A 25,434-nucleotide genomic window follows, 5' to 3' on the forward strand; every position below is an offset into this window, starting at 1 on the left:
ACAGTGATATGGGAATTTCACCGGTTCGCATTCATGAATGCCTGATTACCTTGTTCCAAGATTCATGAATGCCTGATTAACTTTGCTCAGTTCACATTCATGAATGCTTGATTATAGCAACTAGGATGCTAGACTTTTCCTCAGGGTAGTTTTGCTATAGACAAATTAGTTGCAACCTCTTTTGTTGATGCTTATATATGTGGCTGGTGTGTGAATGACTAGGACTTTTGGCCTTTTCTTAGGTTGGTTTTGCTACAGACAAATTACTTTCCACCTTTTGTATTACTGGTTGTTAAGAAGATCTTGGTGCCATACTGCCATATGTAGCTATCTGTATTGTTTCTTTGATTCTTTCAATAAAAGCTCTTGTTGGTTATTGGAGTTTTCCATGGGTGTGTTGCTATAAGAACGTAAAAGCTCTAGATGTTATTGTAGTTTTCCATGGGTATGTTGCTATAAAAAAACTTGGATGCTTGCTTTATCTGTGTTGGTGCGTCCTGACTGATAAAGTGATAATGGTTGTTGTGCGTGGCTCCAAGATTGCCAACAAGGGTGGTAGCCCCTTTCCTAGGTTTGTTTTGCTATAGATAAGTTAGCTTTATACTTGATGCCTTGGTGCTTATCTGTGGTGATGCTAATGCAATCAACTCTACACATAAACTGCATGTTGATAAGTGACTGATCATAGTGACTGCATACATATATTGATATATCTTTTGGATCCGAACTCATCTGAATATTTTGTTGCGACCTGTGAGTAGATGATGCATCTTCGTCAATACAAAATCTATAGGATAATTACCAATTTGTTGCATCAAGTGTGGTTTATATGTCATGTCAGCTTGCTTCAGTCACTATGATCAGTTGTGGTTGTCATTATCAAATTACCTGAACATGTCATTGGAAAACTGTCTCATGGTTTATATGTCATGTCAGCTTGCTTCAGCTACTCTTTTGATTAATGCTCAACTCGGTTTCAATAGTTTCTGATTTTTTGGGCATAGAATTGGGCTTTCATGCTTACTTTACTCTCTCCTCTTTTGCTTGCTTTGCTGTGCAGCTACTACGTACTATACTCCGTACTCCTCCTACTACTTCTACTATAAGCTTTTTTTTCTACTTCTACTACTTTCCTAATACTATTGTCTACTACTTCTACTTCTACTTCTATCTTCCCTACTACTTCTGTCTACTACTTCCCTACTACTACTTCTGGTCTTCTATCTACTACTTCTACTACTTCTACTACTTCCCTACTACTACTGTCTACTACTTCTACTTCTGTCTTCCCTACTACTTCTGTCTACTACTTCCCTGCTACTACTTCTGGTCTTCTGTCTACTACTTCTATGTTTGGTAGCAGCTGCTCTATTTTGTTTGGCAACCAGTAGCTGCCTTTTTTTGGCAAACTCTCCCATCCTCTCTCCTCTTTTGCTTGCTTTGCTGTGCAGTAGCTCTATACTATACTCTGTACTCCTCCTACTACTTCTACTATAAGCTTTTTTTGCTACTTCTACTACTTCTACTACTTCCCTACTACTACTGTTTACTACTTCTACTTCTGTCTTCTACCATAAGCTTTTTTTGCTACTTCTACTACTTCCATACTACTACTATTTACTACTTCTACTTCTGTCTTCTATCAACTACTTGTACTTCTGTCAACTACTTCTACTACTTCCCTACTACTACTGTCTACTACTTATGATTGTCCGATCTGCCTATTAGGTTTGGAAGATATTAAGCATATGATGTTCATGTGTGATCGAGCAAAGTCAGTATGGCAGCTGTTGCTTTTTTTGGGAAGCACCACCTGCTTTTTTTTGCCAAATCTTCCCTCTCCTCTATTTTTGCCACCTTTTCCTATCCTCTATGTTTGGGAAGCAGCAGCTGCTTTGTTTTTTGCCAAATCATCATGGAAGGCATGATCCAGCAAGGAAGGAAAAGCTAGCTATAAAAACACTATGTGCGGTAAGTGTAACTTACTTCTTCAGTACTCCGTTACATGGCTGTCAAAAGCATTACTTAATATTTTCATACGCAAAACACACAGTGCCCCAAGCAGAAGCCTAGGAGTGTACATTGTGGATACTATATATGTTCTATGATGAGTGTGGGGGTATTAACCCCTATACCCTTACGGCTAGGCTTGGGCCAGCCCGGATCAGGGGGTCCGGTCCACCAGAAGACGACGCGTGGCCCGGGCAACCTGTTCGGAGTCCCGCGCAAGGAGTCAAGGCAGATTTGGAGATCAAGCAAGATCCTGGTCGATTAGAATAGGAATCCTTATCCGGCCACCTACGGTAATTGTAACTGACTAGGATTAGTTTCTAGATCTGTAACCCTACCCCCCGGACTATATAAGGCGGGCAGGGGACCCCTCTAAAAAACATCTCTCATTGACATACAACAATACAATCAGACACAGGACGTAGGTATTACGCCTCCGCAGCGGCCGAACCTGGATAAAACCTCGTGTCTGTCTTGCGTCACCATCTTGTTTGTGGCTTGCCCATATGTCTGCCGACAATCTACTACCTTGGGCATACCCCTAGGTAGACTGCCGACCATATTTCATCGACAGTGGTGCGCTAGGTAGGGGGTGTGCGTACTGCTCTCCAAGGGAACAAGATGGTCATCATCTCCGGCTCCATGGCTACGCCGAACGGCCTCACGTTCACCGTCGGCCAGATCACCTGGACCACCGGCTCTGATGACTTCATCGCCATGACCACGGAGGAGGCGTGGATTCAATCTGCGTCGACCACTGCTTCACCTGCATCGGCTACAGCTCCGACCACGGTGGGTACGGCTCCGACCACGGTGGATCTGGCTCCGACCACGGTACATCTAGCTCCGACCATGCCCGCATCATCTTCAGCCACGCCGACAACCCGTCGTCCGCTTCCTCGCTACAAAGGGAAGCAGATCGACAACACCGACCTGCTCGACTCCATCGATCAGGTCGGCACCAAACTTGCTGAAACCCTAGCTCTGGTTAGTTCAATTCAAAGTCAACCTAACGAGCTGGTAACCGCTACCCACAACAGATCTACCCGACCAGCTCGGGGTAGTCGTCCTACACGACTCGGTACAGATCTCGTGGTCACATCTACTCCTGAAGGGCACTCCACTCGTCGCTGGCCAGCCTCCGTGACGGGTATCCGGCTCTCCGAGTACGAAGCCTCGACGGAGAACTACCAGGCCCAGCCCTACGGCCTACGCAACTTCGTCAACATGGTCTAGATTGAGGATTATCGAGAAGGATCTGTCCACACAGTCCAAGAGGGTGGCTCCAGCTCCTTGTCTGGCATCGCATCTAATGCCTCCGTCCACACCGAGCTCCAGCATCATGACGATGAAGGCGTTGAATACGATCTGGATATCCCAGACCATGCCCCGGGGTTCTCACAATTCCCGCCTTTCCCACCGAGGTGAGGGGACTTGATCAATGTTGTTAGTAATGACGAACCACCGGAAGTTGGCAAAACAGAACAAGAAAGGATTGCACGCGAAGCACGCAATATTGACCGGTTTAATCGTCGACAAATCGAAGCCGAAGCAGAAGAGGAGGCACGACGCATAAGGGTCTAGCCATGCGACCTCAACAATGCCTTCGATAGGGTGGGGGACAAACAGGTCTTCAGGACTCCAAGCGCCAACATAGCCGTCGCTATGGCGACAATGCAATGGCTACCCAATACCCCGGAAACCCAGGCAGTTCGCGATGATATACAAGCTTATCTGATGACTGCTATGGCTCAGACTGTAGAGATTGTAAATCAAGCCCGGGCTCCATCTGTCTCAGTCGAGTTAAGCCACAGCCGCCAGTACTTAAGTTGCTCACAGCCACTCCACCAACGTGGCTCGCGCAACGATGACCCCTTAGACAACGGTCAAGGCAGAAACGGTGGCCGTGATGGTGGTCGGGACGACAACCGCCGCAACTACCGGGATGACAACCGCCGAGACAACCGTGACAATCGCCGTGATATCCGCGGTCGCAGGGCTAATCAGGGTGGCATCCGGGATCACCGTGATGGCAATAATGATCTCCGCCATTACCTCGGAGAACGCGATCTGCACGATCGCATTAACCAGAGAGCCCACGATCGTGCATCCCACGAAAGTCATCGCCGTATAGAATACGATACTACCCATGGCGCTCCGGGTTTGAAGTAGTTTACTTCTCACCTTCGCCAAGTCATATGGCCCAAGAACTTCAAGCTCGAGAAGCTTCAGAAGTACGACGGCAAGGAGAACCTTGAATTATGGGTTATGCTCTATGAAACCGCGTGCAGATCAGCCATGGCTGACGAGCATGTCATGTCCAATTACTTCCCAGTCGCCGTCGGCCATGCAGGCCACCAATGGCTGGTCAGCTTGCCGGTGAACTACTTCGATTCTTGGTAGGAGCTCAAGCAAGCTTTCATCGACAACTTCATTGCAACTTGCGAGCAACCGGGGAACAAATACGATCTGCAACGGATTTGAGATCGGAAAGATGAGCCACTGCGCGAGTACGTCCGGCGTTTCTCGGAGATGCGCATCAAGGTCCAATCAATCTCCGATAACGAAGCAATTGAGGCTTTCATCACTGGCCTCCGCTTCCACGACGCCCTACGGGACAAGCTCCTCCGCAAGAGACCTAAATCAGTCACAACGCTCCTGGCCACTGCTAAGAAATATGCGGACGCCGACGACGCTAAAAAGATAATTATCGAAGAAGCAGCAAGGGTTCCACTCTCCGACCACCCCCACACCGTGACGACTACTGCGGCAACCATGGTCGGAACGACAATTTTGACCACCGCAACCAGCGCAATGACTCCCGCGACCACCGCGACCAACGTAATCAGTGGCGTAACCGCCGTGACGATTACAGGGGCAAGCGTGCTCAGGAAGACGACGGCAAGGTCAACACCATTAAAAAAGGTGGCGGACATCGTAACTACGAAGAAGACTACACCAAAGCATTGAAAGGGCCCCGCCAGCTCCATCCCAAGTCAAACCATACCATGGAGAATTGCCGTGTTCTCAAGTCTATCTACATGCATCAACAGGCTCCGGATACATCCGACAACCCTAATGACGTAGGGGAATAGCGCAACGAGGACAACGACGATGAAGACGCAGATCCTCGTCACAAGTACATCAAGCCAACCAATCGTGTGCACACCATCATTGGAGGCAAAGTGTCCATCGAGACCAAACGAGAACACAAGTTGCTCGCCCGCGCTTGCTTGAACATGGCCAACACCGATAACCTCATCACCGATCCGTGGCTCCCTCCTTGGTCTCACCGCGAGATCTCCTTCAGCAAAAAGGACCAATGGGTCGCAATACCTGAGCCAGGACGTTTTCCCCTAGTCCTCGATCCTTGTATCAACAAGGTTTAGTTCGACAGAGTGCTGATCGATGGTGGCAGCTCCATCGATATACTATTCAAGAACAGTCTGCCGGCCCTGAAGATAACCCAGGTGGATCTCAAGCCATATGAGGCACAGTTCTAGGGTGTTCTCCCCGAACAGAGCTCTACACCTCTCGGGCAGATCACGCTACCTGTGCAATTTGGGACCCTGGACCACTTCCGCACCGACTATGTCAACTTCGTGGTTGCTGACTTCGACGGCACCTACCATGCTATCCTTGGTCGACCATCGCTCACCAAGTTCATGGCCATACCTCATTACAGGTATCTGGTGCTCAAGAAGCCTACCAAGAAAGGAGTTCTAACCCTCAGGGGCAACGTATACGCAGCTTATACCTGCGAGGACGACAGCTTCAAAATAGCAGAGGCTCACGATCTCTCTATTCGCATGGCCGAGACCATGCTCGACGCTAAGAAGACCTCAGCCGACCACCTGGAGATCCCAGAGCTCGAGGCTCCACACAAGAACATCAAGTCCAAGGAGCACAAGGTGATCCAGCTGGTCGACGGTGATCCCAGCAAAACAGCCCTTATCGGGGCCAACCTAGATCCCAAATAGGAAGACGCGCCCGTCAGGTTCTTGAGGAGCAACGTGGATGTGTTCGCATGGAAACCTGCTGACATGCCTGGTGTACCTCGGAACTTGATCGAGCACTCCTTGAATGTTAACGGCAAGGCCAAACCTATCAAGCAGAAGCTACGACGGTTCGCTCACGATAAGAAGGAGGCGATTAGGGTAGAAGTTACACGGCTTTTGGCAGCCGGATTTATCAAAGAAGTGTATCATCCGGAGTGGTTAGCCAACCCGGTTCTTGTACGCAAAAAGAATAATGAATGGAGAATGTGCGTTGATTACACTGATCTCAACAAACACTGCCCTAAGTACCCCTTCGGCTTACCTCGCATAGACGAGGTCGTAGATTCAACCGCCGGTTGCAAGCTGCTTTCCTTTCTCGATTGCTACTCTGGTTATCACCAGATCGCTCTAAAAAAGGACGACCAGATCAAGACATCTTTTACCACGCCTTTCGGTGCCTACTGCTACACGACCATGTCGTTCGGGCTCAAGAATGTCGGGGCTACCTACTAACGCGCCATACAGGCCTGCCTCAAAGACGAGATAAAAGACGACCTCATCGAGGCTTATGTTGATGATGTAGTTGTCAAAACCAAGGAAGCACATACCCTTGTTGACAACCTGGAACGCACCTTTGCAGCCCTTAATACATTCCAATGGAAATTAAACCCAAAGAAGTGCATCTTTGGTGTTCCTTCTGGTATATTGCTTGGCAACGTTGTCAGTTACGATGGCATACGCCCTAACCCGGAGAAAGTCAAAGCTGTCTTAGACATGAAGCCGCCCAAAAAGGTGAAGGATGTCCAGAAGCTTATCGGATGCATGGCTGCTCTCAGTCGTTTCATATCAAGATTAGGAGAAAAAGGACTACCGTTTTTCAAACTGCTCAAAGCATCCGAGAAGTTTGAGTGGTCGGAGGAAGCAGACGCTGCATTCACACAGCTGAAATAATACCTTGCATCACCTCCGGTCCTCACTGCTCCCAGAGAAGATGAAACTCTCCTACTTTACATTGAGGCAACTAATCGGGTGGTCTCCACTACCATGGTGGTCGAGCGCGATGAGCCTAGCCACGCCTACAAGGTACAGCGACCAATTTATTTCATCAGTGAGGTACTCAATGAATCCAAGACCAGGTACCCATAGATTCAGAAACTGATCTATGCCATACTGATAACATCCCAAAAGTTGAAACATTACTTCGACGGATATCGTGTGCTGGTCATGATCGAGTACCCTCTGGGAGACATCATCCGCAACAAGGACGCAAACGGGCGCATCATCAAATGGGCAATGGAGCTATGCCCTTTCTCCTTGGAATTTGCAAGCCGTACTACAATCAAGTCTCAGGCACTTGTCAATTTCATCGTCGAGTGGACAGACTTAAGCACGCCTACCTCTCGGGGGCCCGATGAGTATTGGAAGATGTACTTCAACGGCTCTCTCAACATCGACGGCGCAGTAGCAGGAGTTCTTTTCGTGTCACCATCCAAGGAGCAGCTCCGGTACGTCCTCAGGATTTATTTCCCAGCATCGAATAACGCCGCCAAGTATGAAGCATGCCTACATGGTTTGCGCATTGCGGTCGAGCTCGGTGTTAAACGTCTCTATGTCTATGGAGACTCGGCTCTAGTCATCAACCAACACAACAAGGACTAGGACACGACCAGCGAAAAGATGGATGCATACTACAAATCGATCAGAAAGCTGGAAGGCAAGTTCTATGGCATCGAGTACACACACGTGGTCCAGGACAAAAACCAAGCAGCAGATGCGCTGTCAAAGTTAGGATCATCCCAAGCCAAAGTCCCACATGGCGTATTCATCCAAGACCTGCTCATGCCTTCCATCGAAGAGGAAGATCCCACGGTCGACAAGCCTCCAGACCAGCTATTGGTGGCTACGGTTCCGGCGTCAAGCACCACCGAGCCACCTCCGACCACTAATGAGCCCGACTGGAGAGTACCTTTCATCAAGTACCTGACAGATGGCAGCGGTTACACTGATCGGATAGAAAACAAGCGCCTGATGCATCGCAGTAAGCAGTATCTGCTCGTCGATGGCAAATTATGGCGCAAGACGCAAAGGAGGAAATCTTGATGAAGTGTATAACTCAGGAGGATGGCGAACATCTCCTGGACCAAATCCACTCTGGCTCCTACGGCAACCATGCGGCCTCGAGAACGCTGGTTGGCAAGGCTTTCCGAGCAGGGTTCTATTGGCCATCAGCGGTAGCCGATGCAGAGAAGCTAGTCCGCCACTATGAGGGTTGTCAGTTCTTCGCCAAGAGAATCCACGTACCAGCACACGAGATCCAGACAATACCAGCCTCTTGGCCCTTCGCATGCTGGGGACTGGATATGATCGAGCCCTTCAAACCGGCTCCTGGGAAATTTACATGTGTCTTTGTGCTGATCGACAAATTTTCTAAGTGGATAGAGTACATGCCTCTGGTACAGGCATCCTCAGAAAAGGCTATCACGTTCCTCGATCAGGTCATCCACCGCTTCGGCATGCCCAACAGCATCATCACTGATCTGGGTACTCAGTTCACCGGGAACGCTTTTTGGGACTTCTGCGATGAAAGGAGCATAGTAGTAAAATACGTCTCGGTGGCGCACCCTAGAGCCAATGGACAGGTCGAGCGAGCAAACAGTATGATTTTGGACGCACTGAAGAAGAGGATGTACAGAGAAAATGACAAAGCTCCCGAAAGATGGCTCAAAGAGTTACCAGCCGTGGCCTGGGGCCTCAGAACCCAGCCCAGTCGTAATACCGGCGTCTCACCATACTTTATGGTTTACGGTGCTGAGGTAGTCCTCCCAGCAGATATAGCTTTTCGATCAGCACGGGTAGAGAACTTCGACGAAGGCAAGGTCAATGAAGTGCGGGAGCTAGAAGTGAATAGTGCAAAAGAGAAGTGGCTCGATTCTTGCATACGTACAACCAAATACCTTGCTGTTTTGCGTAGGTACTACAACAAGAACGTTAAAGAGCGGTTCTTCGTGGTCGGGGACCGGGTCCTAAAGTGGAAGATGAATCAGGCTGGTGTCCATAAACTCGCAACTCCATGGGAAGGGCCCTTCATGATCAAGGAAGTCACACGACCAACGTCTTACAGGTTAGCTCACCTGGACGGTACGGACGTACCCAATTCATGGCACATCGACAAGCTTAGGAGTTTCTATGCTTAACTACTAAGATATGTACTCCTCTTGTACTTTCAATTTAATTCAATAAATCTATTATGATTCTCCGACCACTCTAATGTGTCACTTCGAATTTTACGGTTATTCTAACTCAACCAGTCAAAGTCGACCACCATTCCTTCCCAGGTTTTTGGAGCAGGCCCTGTCTCTGGTTCCTCCCAACGCGTGCATGGGATCTGCTCTCTACGCTACGGGTGATCGGCAGGTCCCCTCTGGTTTGACTTGTCCGCGTCTACGTGTGCACATGTCACGCACCTCACACTCCGACCACATGGCAAACCAGGGCCGTACAAACCTTTCAGGATGACGTGTCGACTAAACTGGTACAACTAAACAGAATGCTAACATGTTCTCACTTAGTTACACCAACACGAGTTTCAAGCTTAAATGCATTTTATACAAAACAAACAAGCTTATGATGATATACAGTTATGTTATTACAAGCTTGCCTGAAAAGGTACAAGTTTACAATAACACAACTACATCTTCTTCTATAGCTATAGCCTATCCTATTGGCTGGTCGGGGCACGTGGCACCTGATGCTCGCTGCTCCTGACATCCTGCTCGAGTCTCGGAGACTCTTGTACTGGTCGAGCTAAAGAAGATGGCCCCGCCGATGCCTGGCTGGTCGAGACCGCAGGCTTCACCGGTTGGCTCAAAACTGATGGTGCTTCCAGCTGACTTGTTGATGGCATACCCTGTACAGGTGCTGTCCCGCCTCCACACAAGTTAATGTCACCAATTATTTTTCCCGACAAGTCCAGCTGGGTCATCCGAAGCTCCTCAGCCTTGTCTGGATCTATCTCCTTCGGGTATCCAGCCTCCAGGCGTTTGAGATCGATCAAGGGGTAGTGAGCATGCACCATGCTTAGTACATGTGCGCCTGTGTACTCACCCGCCTCCTTCACAAACTCTTGGAACCATCCCCATGCCTTTCGGCATCTATCGACCAGTTCGAGCTGTGGTGTCCCTGGCACGTTCTCTGTAAGCGCTGGATCAATAAGGTTGAGGACTGGCAAAACGCCCGTTGCCACTTCCTGGCACCATTTCTTCCATGCGTCCCGATCCTTGGTGATCTCTTGGCACTGCGCCTTCCAGCCATCATGTTCTTTTATCACGGCTTCTAGATGCTTCTTGGCATTGACTTTTAAAACTACAAATCGCACAAGACATTAAAACATCATGCCACGACAAGATAAGGCGGGCAACAAAAGTGAGCAAGGTGGTCTGGAACACTTACTTTTCAGTTCCTCCTTCATCTTGGTTGTGTGGTCCTGGAGTTGCGACTGGTCATGCGCCAGTTTCTTGTTGTCCTCCTTTAGGCGATAATACTCTACGACCAAACGGCTATTCTCCTCTTGGAGACGGACTACTTCGGCTTCTAAGCCTGCACTACAGCTGTTACTACCAACAATGCAACAACATGTGTCATGCACTCGTTGTGATAAAGTGACAACTTACTTGTTCTTTCCTGATCTTTGTTACTGAGCTGGACGACTAGGTTCTAGTTCTGCGCCTCTTGCTCTGTCCTCTCATGGTTGGCAGCTTCAAGTTGGTGGTGCAAGCGTTCCACCTCGGCCACCAGTTCTTTATTGCTTGCTGTGATCCGCTCAATCTAGTCGAAGCACTTCTTTCGGTACCTTGCGGTCTTCATTAAGTCCTGCATGTAAAAAGCTAAGTAAGACAGTTTGACTGGATAGCAAGATCAGGTGGTCAAGTAAAGCATACCTGGACTTCCATCACCAGATGTTTTGCCACTCGTTCAACTTTCATGGTCTCTTCAACCTCTGGGATTTCCTCATGAACAACCCATTGGTCGTTCCGCCAGTGCGACACATATACATGTTGTCGTTTGTCCTAGGGACGGCCCAGGACCTCCTCTACTTCGTCCTCTTCGGCCTCTTCTTCGGGTAGCGGTGCTGGTCCGGAGTTTGTTGCTTCTGCGATCACTATGGCCTTCCCACGGGCCATAGCATCGGCAAACATTCTCTGTGCTATCACCTCCGGCTGCTGCTCCTCGGTTTGATCTGTTACCCTTGGTGCTGAAGTGTCGCCCTCAGCAGGGTTAGTGCTCGGAGCATTTGTGCTTGGCTCGGCTCTTGCCTCGACCCCCTGCTCGGGGACTGTTGTCTGACCGCTTGTGGTCTGAGGCTCCGGTGGACCTTCTGCTATGTTTTCCTCCATGGCCGGCTGCTGGGCAGTCTTCTCTGCAATTGCCGGCGGAGCCATGCCGCTCCCGGCTAGTTGATCTGGATTTTCGGTGGACGCCGACCTGGTATATCCGAGATATGGTTCAGAAGGCAACCATAATCAATGAAAATTGCAATCTTACATCAAAGTTACTAATACTTACATATTGGAAGCGTGGAATGATGTGGCAAAGGCACGTCTCTTCGGCCGTGCTTGCTCCACGTGCTGTGCGGGTGACACCTGGTCTCCCTCTACATCCAGCACCGATGTTGGGGCTTGGTGCTCGACCCCTCCACCGCTTGTCATTCGCACCACAGTGGTCGGTGATGTGGGTCCCACCAGCACGGAGGAGCCGCCTTGCTCCGTCGACTCCAGTTGCGTCCTCCTCTTATGAGGGACGAGTCGGAAGATGTCTGTGTTCTCCCACTCCTCTGTGTCATCATCCAACAGAGTGAAGATCGCCTGATGACGCTTGCTGGCCGCCGGCCGCTTACCAGCAGCCTTGGCCGCTGCCTCTTCTCCAACTCCGAGCACCACCCAGTCGACGTCTTTGGTCCTGGTGCTGGTCTGGGCGGTTGGGCCGCCAACTTGCGGCCAATCTACACTAGGGGGTGGCGATACAAACACTGTTGCTCTATCATGACCATTAATCTAGGAAACACAAAGGAGATAACACAGTAAGTTTATGTTACAACATAACACTATAGGTACAAGGCAGAATGATTTACCTTTGGGGGAGGTCGGGCGAGCTTGAAAGCGTGCTTGATGTCACTCAATCTGACATAATTTGGATCAGCTAAGTTAAATAGCTCTCCAATTCTGGCTTTGACTTCGATCTTGTCAAGCGCCTCTTGCCTGGTCCTCGTTGGGTCTGCGCTACCTTGGTACTCATAGCCAGGATGTACCCTCCTCTGGTAGGGCTGGATCCTTCGGCTGATGAAGTTCCCGACCATGCTCGGACCGTCCAGTTCCCTCCATGGGATCATCCCAAGTAGTTCTGGGATCTGTTCCAGGTGCTCGGGCTTCTCCGACCAGCTAGTCTTCTTCTCCGGAATGAACCCCATGTCGCATAGTGTGATCATGTTCGGTTCTTCGCGGATGTAGAACAACTTCTTATACCAGTCGTCAAGCGACGTGTTCCAAGGGCAGTGCAGGTACTGAGCCTTCATCCCATCATGTAGATTGAGGTACACACCTCCAGTTATCTTCGAGCCACCGCTTCCTTTCTTCCGCAGACAGAAAAGATGGCGAAAGAAGTCAAAATGGGGCTGGAAGCCACCATATGCTTCGCAAAGATGAATGAAGGTGGAGACAAGAAGAATCGAGTTGGGATGCAGATTGCAAATCCCAATCTCGTAATACAGATAGAGCCCCTAAAGGAAAGGGTGCACTAGAACCCCAAAACCCCGCTTGAAGAAATCTTCGAAAACCACAATCTCACCTGGTTGTGGATCGGGGTACCCTTCGCCCTCCGGCACACGCCATCCTGCGAGTTCCTTGTTGTGGAGTACTCCCATGATGACGAGGTCTTCAATGGTCTGCTCATTGCTTCTTAACTTCCACCACTCCTTCGCCATGACTCCGGCTTTCTTCTGGGCGTCACTTTTCGCCATGAATCCACCCTTGCTGATGAAGGTGGATACGATGGAGGAGTGATTGGTGATGATTTCGGAGGTATTAGGGTTGGCAAGAGGAAGAAGAAGGATGCGGCGGCGAATGGTAATGGGGTTCGGTAAAAAGTAACTTACCAGTTCTATATTATAAATAACCAAGAGTTCCGCCGTTTCGTCTGCCTGAGATTCTTGGGAGACGTGTGCACGTGCCATAGACGGTTGTTTTCACAACCTCGAGATCTATGCCAATATATGTGCCTCTTCGTTATCAGTGTATGCGCCTCTTCGTTGCTAGTGTGAGAGGGCCCACACTAACGCACCTCCATACAGGTGCCAAGTGACTGTTTCCTTGAAAGAACAAGAAGGCAGTATGACATGCTATACCCGTCTACTTTTTTGACCAGACGTGTCAGATTGGACTTGATAGAGTAAGAAGATAAATAAATACACCAAATAATAGTATAGGTGGCATTTGTTTCTTCACCGCATGTCTCGTGCTCAGGGATGGTCTAGGCCACTGTCGTGCTCAGGGACTGCCCAGACCACTATCGTGCTCAGGGACTGCCCAGACCACTATCGTGCTCGGGGACTACCCAGACCACTATCGTTCTCGGGGACTATCTAGACCACTACCGTGCTCGGGGACTGCTCCGACCACTACCATGCTCGGGGACTATTCCGACCACTACTCGGCGATTGCTCTCCTCGGCTGCATGTGATGTGTACTCACATACAGTCGAGAGGCATTTTATTTGGACCTTGCTACAAGGCTTATACTTCGCCTTCCAGCAAGCTCGGGGACTACATCGGTACGATGCACCTACCGGTGCATCTCGTATTGCTTGTACGACGATTGGATTCTTAACTTCAGTGGAAATTCTTTTTAGACCCTGGCACCACGTGCCTATGTCACCTACTACCAGGCTCGGGGACTAAGTGGGCACACTTCACCTTGCGGTGAATGTGTTTATTTTATCGACCTCTACGCTTTGACTGATTACCAGGATTACTACTGTCCAAGGGTCACTTACATTTCTTATCAGAAATACAAGTGGGCACACTTGTTAAGGAAAGAAATCTTTTTCTTTTTTCTTTAAGAGCACCATGCATTCTTCGGACAACCGGAATCTTCGGCTATAATCGTGGTCTACTGCTCTCTGTTCTGACCAGAATACTGGCGCATTCGATTGGTCAATGTTTCAATCAGTTGGAGATGACATGAAGACGGATCGCATTAGTCGAAGGAGATCGAACGGCGTGTCGCAGCATAATACATGGTGCTCGGGGACTAGCTGTGGGGGTATTAACCCCTATACCCTTACGGCTAGGCTTGGGCCAGCCCGGATCAGGGGGTCCGGTCCACCAGAAGACGACGCGCGGCCCGGGCAACCTGTTCGGAGTCCCGCGCAAGGGGTCAAGGCAGATTTGGAGATCAAGCAAGATCCTAGTTGGTTAGAATAGGAATCCTTATTCGGCCACCTATGGCAATTGTAACTGGCTAGGATTAGTTTCCAGATCTGTAACCTTGCCCCCCAAACTATATAAGGCGGGCAGGGGACCCCTCTAAAAAACATCTCTCATTGACATACAGTAATACAATCAGACGTAGGACGTAGGTATTACGCCTCCGCGGCGACTGAACCTCGATAAAACCTCATGTCTGTCTTGCGTCACCATCTTGTTTGTGGCTTGCGCATCTGTCTGCTGACAATCCACTACCTTGGGCATACCCCTAGGTAGACTGCCGACCATATTTCGTCGACAATGTGTAACACCGGTGCCTATAGGAGACACCCCTTAAGGGTAAGTTTGAACCTCTTCACCCGTAGTATAAAAACTTCATACATGGTATGAAATACTAAACTGAAACATGTTCTCTTGTAGTGGAGAGAAGAGAAAGGAATGAAAAGAGACCCATACAAGGATGACCAACTCTTAGAGCTCGTCGGCAACCTTTGCAACTTCATATTGGACCAGATTGTACACGTCAAAGGCGCCTACCATGACCGAGAGTCTGACTTAGGTAGAAATCCTCAGTACCAACACCTTCGTGAGACTAAAAGGATAGCTCTAGGACGTTGATAACAATGTGTATGGAATTTCTATATTTAATGATGGATTGTATATATTCTTGTGAATTGGACTTGTAATTGTAGTTTATATAATACTATTGTGCTTGTAGTCTAAGGGGTTCAGAACGCTAGTCGTGGGGCGTTCGGCAATGCGAACGTGGTTTGGAACATTTGTCGCTGGGCGTTCGGCAACGCGAACGCTAGAAGGAATACACGGAAACAAACTGTGTTCTGGTCGAATTTGAATTGTATATTTGAATTTTTTTTTGGCGAGAAAACGTATTGTAGGGGCAGTTCTAGATTGAACCGCCCCTACAAATAGGTATTATAGAGGCGGCTGGTAACACGAGCTGCCCCTACAAATCGATTTGTAGGGGCGGCCTAGGAACCGCCTCTACAAATGCATGATTTGTAGAGATGGTTGGGTAGGGGTGGCTGGCCAAACCACGCCTACAAAGGGTTACGAACCGCCCCTAAAAAGCGTTTCTGCTGTAGTGAGATTAGATCTCATTAACTAATGAGTTTATTGAAGATTTTGAACATGTCTTTGAATGCATACTATGTTTGATTGGAATAGAGATAAAACAACCGATCTAGCAGAATTAAGCCATCAATTAAAAGATTTAAAGCGTGACCAGATCAAAGGACTACCAATTAAGACAATTTGAGGCCAATATATCTCTATCTCAATCAGATAATTTATTATAATTAACAAAGCATTAATTATAATAAGATTGACAACAGGTAAATCAACCAAAAACAGTAAGGGAAATCTTACTAATCTTAGTTGATTCGATAACTTTGATCTATATTATGATTCGTAAGAGATCAATCAGCTGATATAGCCTTACAAACAACAAAAATGAATCGATAACTAACTTATATTATAACTCATAAAAGATCAACCAGTTGATACAGCTTTACTAGCATAATACAAGTCGTGACAGTACTCACAAGCAAGCTGGGGGTTGATCAGTCGATGCATCCCTGTTTACTAAAGAACTCATCGAGATCTACAGTACTCCTACTCCTAATGCGATGGCGAAAGCTGGAAAGATTGTGTTGATTGATTGTTCGTGTCCTTGTACAATAACCGGAGTCCAATATTTATACCCGGAGCCTAAACATGAATCCTATCAAATACGACTCATTACAATTCTTGGAATAAAAGAAAATATTCCTAACTTAAAAATAACTTGGACCCTAATCTTTTCCTTATTTGTAGAGTTTGACATATTTTCTCCCGACGCTATCCAAACATAGTACATTGACGCTGTCTGCTGATGTCATTTATAAAATAGCTGATTCCAATACTGCATCTAAACTAGCTGATATCGATTCTCATCTGATCGATCCCTTGATGACACAATCTTAGGAGCTTCGAGTTCCTGCATTCTTCTTTCCAAATTTTGGTGTAAACAGTAACCGAGCGAGGCTCTGGTTGCATTTCTCCCGCCTGTGTCAATTGAGTACCGTCCATTGCTGTGGATGGTAGTCAGGTCATAGACTTATTATCCTGAGCACATACTTACTTATGGGAATGGGAAGACTTGTTACTCTCTTGTCATGGGTGCCAGCTCTTTTTGGATCGACTATTAGGGGTGGGTATTAGGTGGAGGTCCAAGCACCATACTAAGACCAGGTCTTAGGTGATGGTGGATTGAATCTAAGTTTGGACGGGGACCTAGACCCCTTGAGAGGAGTGGAGCAGGGTGGTCTTGTTTGTGCCTAGGGTACAAGCAAGGCGTGTGTTTTGGGGTACCTAGCTGGGATACATTGGTTCGTGCACCGTAGTGTGATACGATACGACTTGCTTAGGTGACTGGCCGTGGTGCCGCGCACAGAGCAAGCAGTGGCCGCGGTGGGTTGGACTTGGCCAACGTGGTGCCCGCCTCTCCTTTCACTCCAACTACCACATCGAGCCAGGCATGGTCCACTATTGGCCGAGTCTAGGTCGCCGACTCAAGCCATCCCGATGATGGGATGTCTCCCTGCCCCACCCCGGTAGCCTACGTTGGTGCGGCCTACGTGGGTTCAGTCGACTCAATTCATGCACACCACGCCAAAGCTTGCTTCATCTCGTCACTTGTGTACATGGGTTCGAGTGACAGCTAATGGCTGGAGCTGTCGTCTTAATTTGCTTGAGCTCGTTCACATATCCCTCCGTGAAATGACCACAGCCAGAGCTCCATGCCACTGCCCATCGGTTTAGCTAGCTCTTGGCTCCTCGGTCGATTACTCATGCCAGTAGGTGGCTTAGGGATCCAACTAGACACTCTATCTTCCCCATCTCTGGCTGAGCACTACTGACCTCCAATTTGGTATTTTACTCGGGGTCGGTCGGAGCGCTGCCGTGACCTCAAACTTGGGGGTAAGGCGGCTATAGTTCGATTGTTTGTAGCTGGAAGCTCACCTTGACCTCCTTTACTTGGTGCTCGTGTTGTTTTGTCTACGGAGTCCACCATAGGAGCGGTGATGCATCGGTGTCACCCTTGGCACGCCACCGTAAGGTGCGGGTGCATGTGGCCAGGTCGCCTCGTCGCTCCCCCACCTCAACCACCACCGCAGCACGAACCCTAGTGAGGTACTAGTACTCATCCGTCACTGCCACCACCTCGGTAGAGCCTTAGGCCGCCGGAACGAGCACGCCGTGGCATGGCTCTACCCGTCACTCGGGCTAGCCCTCGGTAGTGCGCTGTTAAGCTCCCCACCGCTACCTAGGAGTGCATGCTTAGCGGTAGGCAAAGGCTAGCTCTTTATCCCTGTCGTAGTATGCTTCGAGTGCTCGGCATAGCCACCCATGCCGCTGGTCACCATACCGGCAAACGCGGGGTAGAGCAGGGGTCTCCCCATGGTGAAGGCAACATATTCCAGGGTCCTTAGTGCAAAGTTTGTCTCTGGTGTAATAGTGCTTGGTAACGCCATGCGATAATCTGCAAAGCTGAGGGATTTTCTGCAAAAGGTGTGGGTCCGCACGTGGGCTCCCTATGCATGGTCTTCTTGTTGGTCCGGCCTGCTATGCACGTGGCTGCTCCCGGGCGGGACGCTTAGGTTGCTGGGCCGAATCGTTGGCCACCGGCCTTTTCTTTTTCTAAAGCATTTTCCAAATTAGTTTCTAAGGTAAATTTGTAAATTCAAGATAAATTTGTGTAGATGTCCAAAAATTGTGAAGTTTCTAAAATCATGATCTACCTGCTAGTGTATTTGGTTCATAGGGTACTAAAATGTTTCACGGTTCTAAAATATTTTGACAAGCTCTAAAATTATTAAAGTATGAACTTGTAGGAATTTTTGTGGCAAAATAATGATAGTGTTAGCTTTGAAAATTTTATAGTAGCTTCACCATATTATTATGTGCTTCCTGCAATTTTTGTAGCTCTAGAATAATTAGTTTGCTAGAATACCAATTAAGCTCTAGTTTGAGAAGATATTAAATCAATAAAATGAATTAAGGATATATCTAGGGATTTTGTAGCTAAAATACTTATTGGGAAGTAATGCCTCGTCCGACAACATGGATGCGTAGCCTAGTACGTTAGTCACTAGAGCCAGCTCATTAGTTTAGCAGCGTAATTGTATTTTAGAGTTGCGATTGTCGTGATTATTTACGTTTCCGCGTTGCATCCACGTATATCCTAATAGGAACAATGATGGATCGCGAATACATCTAGAGTAGCGGAAGCAGATGGTGCCTTGATGATTATGCCACCATGATGGAATGCTAACTTTGGTTACATTATACCTAGGCAAGCCCTGGTGCATAACCCCTATTATTCTGCACTTAATTTTATGCTTGTGCATTAAGTTTTAAGGAGTTGAATGAAACCCACTTGCATATATATATATCCTTATCCTATGAGTCTTACTATTATGACAGGACTATGTAGATTGCTATGCTATAGGACTCTGGTAGAAGTCGAGTGATTGCCTGTCACTCGTGAGAGATATGAAATATATTATTGTTACTATTATCATGTTACTATCACATGGAATATATATGGATAATAATTGGAGACCGGGCGGGACCATACTTTGGATTTGGATTTGGACTTGGTTAGGTAACCGAGCGAGGCTCTGGTTGCATTTGTCCTGCATGTATCAATTGAGGACCGTCCGTTGCTGTGGATGGTAGTCAAGTCAGAGTCTTATTATCCTGAGAACATACTTGCTTGTGGGAGCGGAAAGACTTGTTACTCTCTTGTCATGGGTTCCGGTCCTTTCTGAACCAACTTTTTGGGGTGGGTATGAGGTGGAGGTCTAAGCACCATACTAAGATCGGGTCTCAGGTGATGGGGGCTAGGAGTACAAGTTTGGATGGGGACCTAGACCCATTGATAGGAGTGGAGCGGGTTGGTCTTGTTTATGTCTGGGGTACAAGCGAGGCGTGTGTTTCAGGGTACCCAGCTGGGATACATTGGTTCATGAACCACCATGTGATACGGTATGACTCGGCTATGGTTTAGTACCGTAGTAAGAACTGAAACATGGGAGGTGGTAAAATGGCTCTGATTACTTACCACCTGCTTGAAAATAGCTTAGGTGCTTATCTAGAATGGTTAGATAATGAACTAATGATGACTGCTAATAAAATTGAATATAAGGATGCACGTTTAGTAATGCTCCTGTAGATGCAATAAACCCACAAGCCAGATAGCCTTTTCTTTCCTCCTGATGGGTAAGTCTTGCGGAGTACAATTGAGTACTCAGGGTTTGTTCTACCCTGTTGCAGGTGATACGTGGATTCTAGAGCTGACACTTGTGTGTGGGAACCTCCTAGTGGGCTCAGCGAGGATTTCCTTTACGTTGCGGACATAGAGTTTATTTGAAACTTCCACCCAAAATGTTTTACAATAGAAAAACTTATAACCTGTTATTGTGTATACAATTGATCATCATGTTAATGTTTAACTTGTCATTAAATAATTTTATTTTCGCTGAAACTCTGATAACATTGTATAATCCGCTGTTATAACCATTTGGTGTAATACTCTAATGTTGCATTAAAAGAGATGCAAGAAATGGTTAGGGATGTTGTAAGCTTTATCCTCTCATTTATGATCCTGATGGAAAAATGTGGATTTTCGAGTTCTCCCTCGGGGTGTGCTTGATAGAACTACAAGTTTGGTGTTTTTGCTTGGGTACTTAGTGTCTAAAGGAAGACGAGTACTCTTGCGAGAGCATTAAATTAGGCAGTTCTACCACAATTTCTTGTCTTCTTTTGCTTGCTAGCAATCACATCATGCCTCTTGGAAGTGCATCTCCCCTCTTTTTGCCAATTTGGGAATGAGTGGTTTTATTAGGTACCTCCAATTTTTCTAGCACATTCCTTGTAGGATGGACGGACTTTGTAATATCTTTATAATTAGAGAAAGCGTCTGGCAGATTGTTTGCAATATTTTGCAAATCAATAATTCTTTGAACTTATAGTTCAGTTTTCGTAGTACATGGATTAGAAAATGAAATGCCTTATGCATTCCAATCATTTTCCTAGCATTCTTTTTGGTACATTTCTCTCCCTAATGTCAAAAAATGATCCTCATTAAAAATACAATCAGTGAACCGGGTAGTAAATAGATCCCCTATTAGAGGTTCTAAATACTTAATGATCGATGGAGATGAATATCCCACATAGATCCCCAGTTTCCTGTGAAGGCCCATCGATGCCCGCTGAGGTGGTGAGATGGGTACGTACACAGCACATCCAAACTTACGCAAATGAGATGTTTCATGATATGCAGTTGGTCGTAGTTAGATCAAGTCGGCAGTGTGAAGAACTGCATGACCCCAACACGACGTAGGAAATTTGCAATTCATCAACAAAGGTCTTGCAATGAGCTTGATTTTTTTAATCAACGATTTAGCCAAACCATTCTGAGTATGTATATATGGAACAGAATGTTGATCCTAAATTCCCAATGCCATGCAATAATCATTAAAAGCATGGGATGTGAATTCAGCAGCATTGTCCATTTGGATAGACTGAATCCAATGTTCTGGATAATGTGCCTTCAACTTAATTAGTTGGGCCATTTTTTTGGCGAAAGCATGGTTGCATGTCGATAAAAGACACACATGAGACCATCTAGTAGATGCATCTATCAATACCATGAAGTACCTGAACGGACCACAAATATCACCTTGAATTTTTTCAAGGAATTTGAGTGGTTTAGCTTGAATTTTAAGATGTGATGGTTGTTGACGGTAGTTAACAACCATTATAAATCATCATATAAACATGTATAAGGGAATAAATATAATCACCAATGAAGGTCTAGGGTCTAAACTAACAAATTCCATGAGTTTTGTTGAATTTATGTTTCCAGCAAGGTTTAATCAAAAAACCACCAACGAGGACCTAAACGTCACAAGAAAAATCAGATTTCTGCTGTGAAACCAACTCTAGAAAATTCTAGAAGGTGTGAGAAGACTCCACACCAAAGCAGAGACCGAGACACTGCTAGGTGGGGCTGGTCGGCCCCACCTGCAATCCGGCTGGCCCCATGGGCCCACCTGTCAGCCACCTTTGAGGGTCAGTTTCCCACCTCCTTTAAGGACGCATGTAGGCCGTTGCTTAATTCGGTTTGATCCAAGACCCAGACCCCCCTGAGGGAGAGATCATTCATATCAGAAGTCATCAAGTCATTTGTAGATAGAAACCCTAATCTCCTCATAGCTCCTCCATCTCCATAGCATAGCTAGTTAGGTTAGATCTAAAGGGAGGCAAGCAGGACTTCGCTTGGATTCCCGATCTTGTCTAGAGCGTGGTTCCGTATAAACTCTTGTACCCCTCTCTCTATTGTCTCTCCATTGTTTTCATATGTTAGATACAATTGCTATGACAATATCAATATTCATCTTGTTCATATTCTTCATTATGATGTTCATCGTCTACTTTGATTATATATCTAGTATAGTTAGTTTATTATCATGTTTATGCATAAGTTCGTATAGCGCTAACTCTAAAGATCTATGGGTGGGTGGTCGACATTGTGTAAGCGTGGTGCTTATACGTTATTTACCTGTGAATACACCCTATATTCTAGGTCATGTGGTAGATCGCGGATGTGACACTCCCGTTGAGTCCTTTGTAGTCCACTCCCCGAATATAGGTGCACGTTGGGTCCAATTACGAAGATAGAACGAGCTCTGCCCTCAATCTACCTCCGTAATATCCCTTCTATGTAGATATGATAATGATCTTAGCAATGATTACTAGGTGTAATTGCACTAATCAAATGTATGCTTTGACATGTAATTAAGAGTGACTTAGGAATTATTCCTCTAATATTCTACCTGACCATGCTAATGCTATAGGAAGGAGTGCTCTGAGTGATTAATCCCTGTCAATACTTATTATTTATATTTATCTAATTTATGACTTGTTCCTGTTATGAGTAGAGGATTGGCTATGGTTATTTTCTCCTTCAATAGTATAAGTTAACAACACATATCCATGCTAGACCTTCCTAGTGGTAAAAGTATAAATAACGATACCTCGAATACTCTCGGGTAAAATGCTACAATGGTATAATTATTTATGCGCTTGTGGGTACTTTCATAAATTTATATATATATTCTCTCTAGTCTCTTGCATTAATAATAACTACTTAGTATTATTCTAGTAGTAGTGCTAGGTAGTATCCAAACATATCTCTTGCATCATCACTAGGGATGACAACATAGTTAAGCTAGCAGATATAGGTTTATAATAGGTGGCTAAGAACATCAACCAAGTGACACATTAATAACTGCCATTAGCATTTCTAGGGTTGCTAAGGATTAGGATTCAAACTTCATATTAGTAGTAACCCTTAGAAATGCCAACAATGGTCTTAAAATTAATTTCACAGCTGCAGAAGCAGTGCAACAAAAATCTTTATTTTCAGGAAATTTTGCATTTTCCATATCATGATCAATGGAATTGCCAGATAATTTTCTTCATTATCCCTATTCCAGGGTGCCCAAGTCGATCATGCCAATTCTGGAATGCATCGACATCTTGGAAAATTATCTTATAAGCAACATGTTCTATGGGCTTTATGTATGTAAAGTACACTCAAGTTTGAAGTGAAGAAATCTTTTTGCAAATTTGCTTTCCATATCCAGTAAGTTTGGTAAAGAGAAGAAATTCCTCTTTATTGTCCACATGTGTTTGCACATGGAAACCATTCTTATGCACGTCTCAAAAACATAGAAAGGTACTAGTCAAATCAGGAAACAACAAGGCATCCTTCCTTCGTAATTTGTGTACCCATAGGGAGGGTAATAGTGACTCATCCTGAACCAACTATTAATGCATCACAACCAACGATGGTCATAATATTTCCTTCTCTTTTCATAAGAGTCTAGAAATATTTCATTTCTCTAAGTATAGAGTTTGTGGCACTACTACAGAAATTTTAATGGAGGCGGGCCAAAATGGTTAATGGAGGCGGGCCAAAATGGTTAATGGTTAATCAAAGGTCACGGTTAATCATGATTTAACGGAGGCAGTTGCCCTACCCTCCTTGGTTAATCCATTAATGGAGGTTGGTGTATTGGGGTGCCCGCCTTCGTTAATCGTGTTAAAAAAATAAAAAACCCTAGCGAGCCCAATCGAGCCCGCCACCGGGCCCAATCGAGCCCGTTGTTGTTGCCGCCGCCGGATCTGAGTGTGACCGGCCTCCTCCGCGCTAGATCTAGGCGTGGTCAGCCTCCTCCCCAGCGGATCTAGGTGCGGCTGGCCTCCTCCTCGCCGGATCTAGGAGTGGCCCAATGGAGGAAGCCACCACCGTGGGGAAGAAGGGGAAGGAGGCGCTAGCCGATGGAGGAGGTGTGCCATGGCTCGACCGCCTCCACCTCCCCGCCACTGCCGGATCTAGGCCCACTGTGGCTGGATCTGGTCACACCATAGCTAGAGAAGGAGCGGCTGCACCTCCTCGGGGTGGAGAAGGGGTGTAGACCCACTGAAATAGGTGGTGCCCCACGCCGCCGGCCCGCCCGCCACTGCTACTGCTCTTGGGCTCACCGGCCATTACTGCTTTGCCCGTCGACCGCTACTACTGCTGCACTGCTAGCGGTTGAGGAAGAGAGAGGGAGGAAGGCATGTGGGAGCAAGGGAGGCGTGGGGGGAGTGTTGAGAGATGGAGGTAGTGTGGGAGAGGGAGGGAGGGGCGCTGCTTGGGCTCACGCTCGCGAGGGGAAGGGTGCCACACGATCTATCATGAAAGGAGGGGCGCCACACGGTGTCTGAGAAAGAGGAGTGAAGGAAGAAACCCTAACCTCCTATTTTTATATTGAAGATGTCTATCGGGCCTCGCCTAGGTCTGTTGGGCCTCGGACTTTTTCGAGGCGGGCCTTATAGTGTGCCCACATCCGAAAATAGATTTATGGAGGCGGGCACCTTAAGATGACCGCCTCCGAAAATAGGCCATTTTTGGAGGCGGTTGTATTAAGGCACCCGCCTCCATAAATCCATTTTTCGAGTCCGGCAAAAGTGTCCGCCTTGGTAAATAAAAAATGCTCACCTCCATTAATCGCAGGCATTAACCGAGGCGGTTGGATTTTGTGATCGCCTCCGTTAATAAAAAGGCACCGTCTTACAAAATCATTTGTGTAGTAGTGTGGTACATGAGTCCACAAGGCATAATTCTTCATCCTTTGGATTGAGATCAACAGACATCTATATATAAAACAAGAATGTAATCAAATACTTCAATGTAAATTATAGAATTATACATACAATATATTGAATATCAAGTTCAAGAGTATGATATTACAACACCTATGAGTTTGTACAACTTAACAACAATATAAATTTGTACAACTCTCAAGCACACTAAATAATACAACTCAAAACAAAAATCAATGTGTATGACTTAACTATTACATCATTTATCAAATGTGATATCAATGGCTGGACCGAGATTATGCCAAATCTCCAAACATGTCTCTAGAAGCAAAGTCTAGGAGCATGTCATCTATTGACGGAAGGTTCTCTTGAATGTTAAGAGCATTGTTGTTCACTAGTTCTTTTGGGGCCTCCATAGAACAATCCACTTCCATGATAACCTCATATGCAAGATTGAAGTGTGCCTCATATCTTGTCTCCTGCTGGCTTGACCTCTTTTATGGACTTTTGGTACAAACCAACCAAATGCTTAGGAGTACGGCAATTCTTGGCAAAATGCAAAAAATCACCACATCTATGACACTTGTTGTCATTTTTGGGTTTCGCATTGTCCTTCTTCCTCTTATGTGAATTAGGCCTTTGTCTCTTGTTGTGTTTGGGTTTACCAGGTTTGGTCTTTGGAAAGGATCCATTGAACTTGTTCCTAGCATTTTTTTGTACATTGTGAACCTC

Source organism: Miscanthus floridulus, chromosome 9 (genome assembly GCF_019320115.1).
Source record: "Miscanthus floridulus cultivar M001 chromosome 9, ASM1932011v1, whole genome shotgun sequence".
NCBI lineage: Eukaryota > Viridiplantae > Streptophyta > Magnoliopsida > Poales > Poaceae > Miscanthus > Miscanthus floridulus.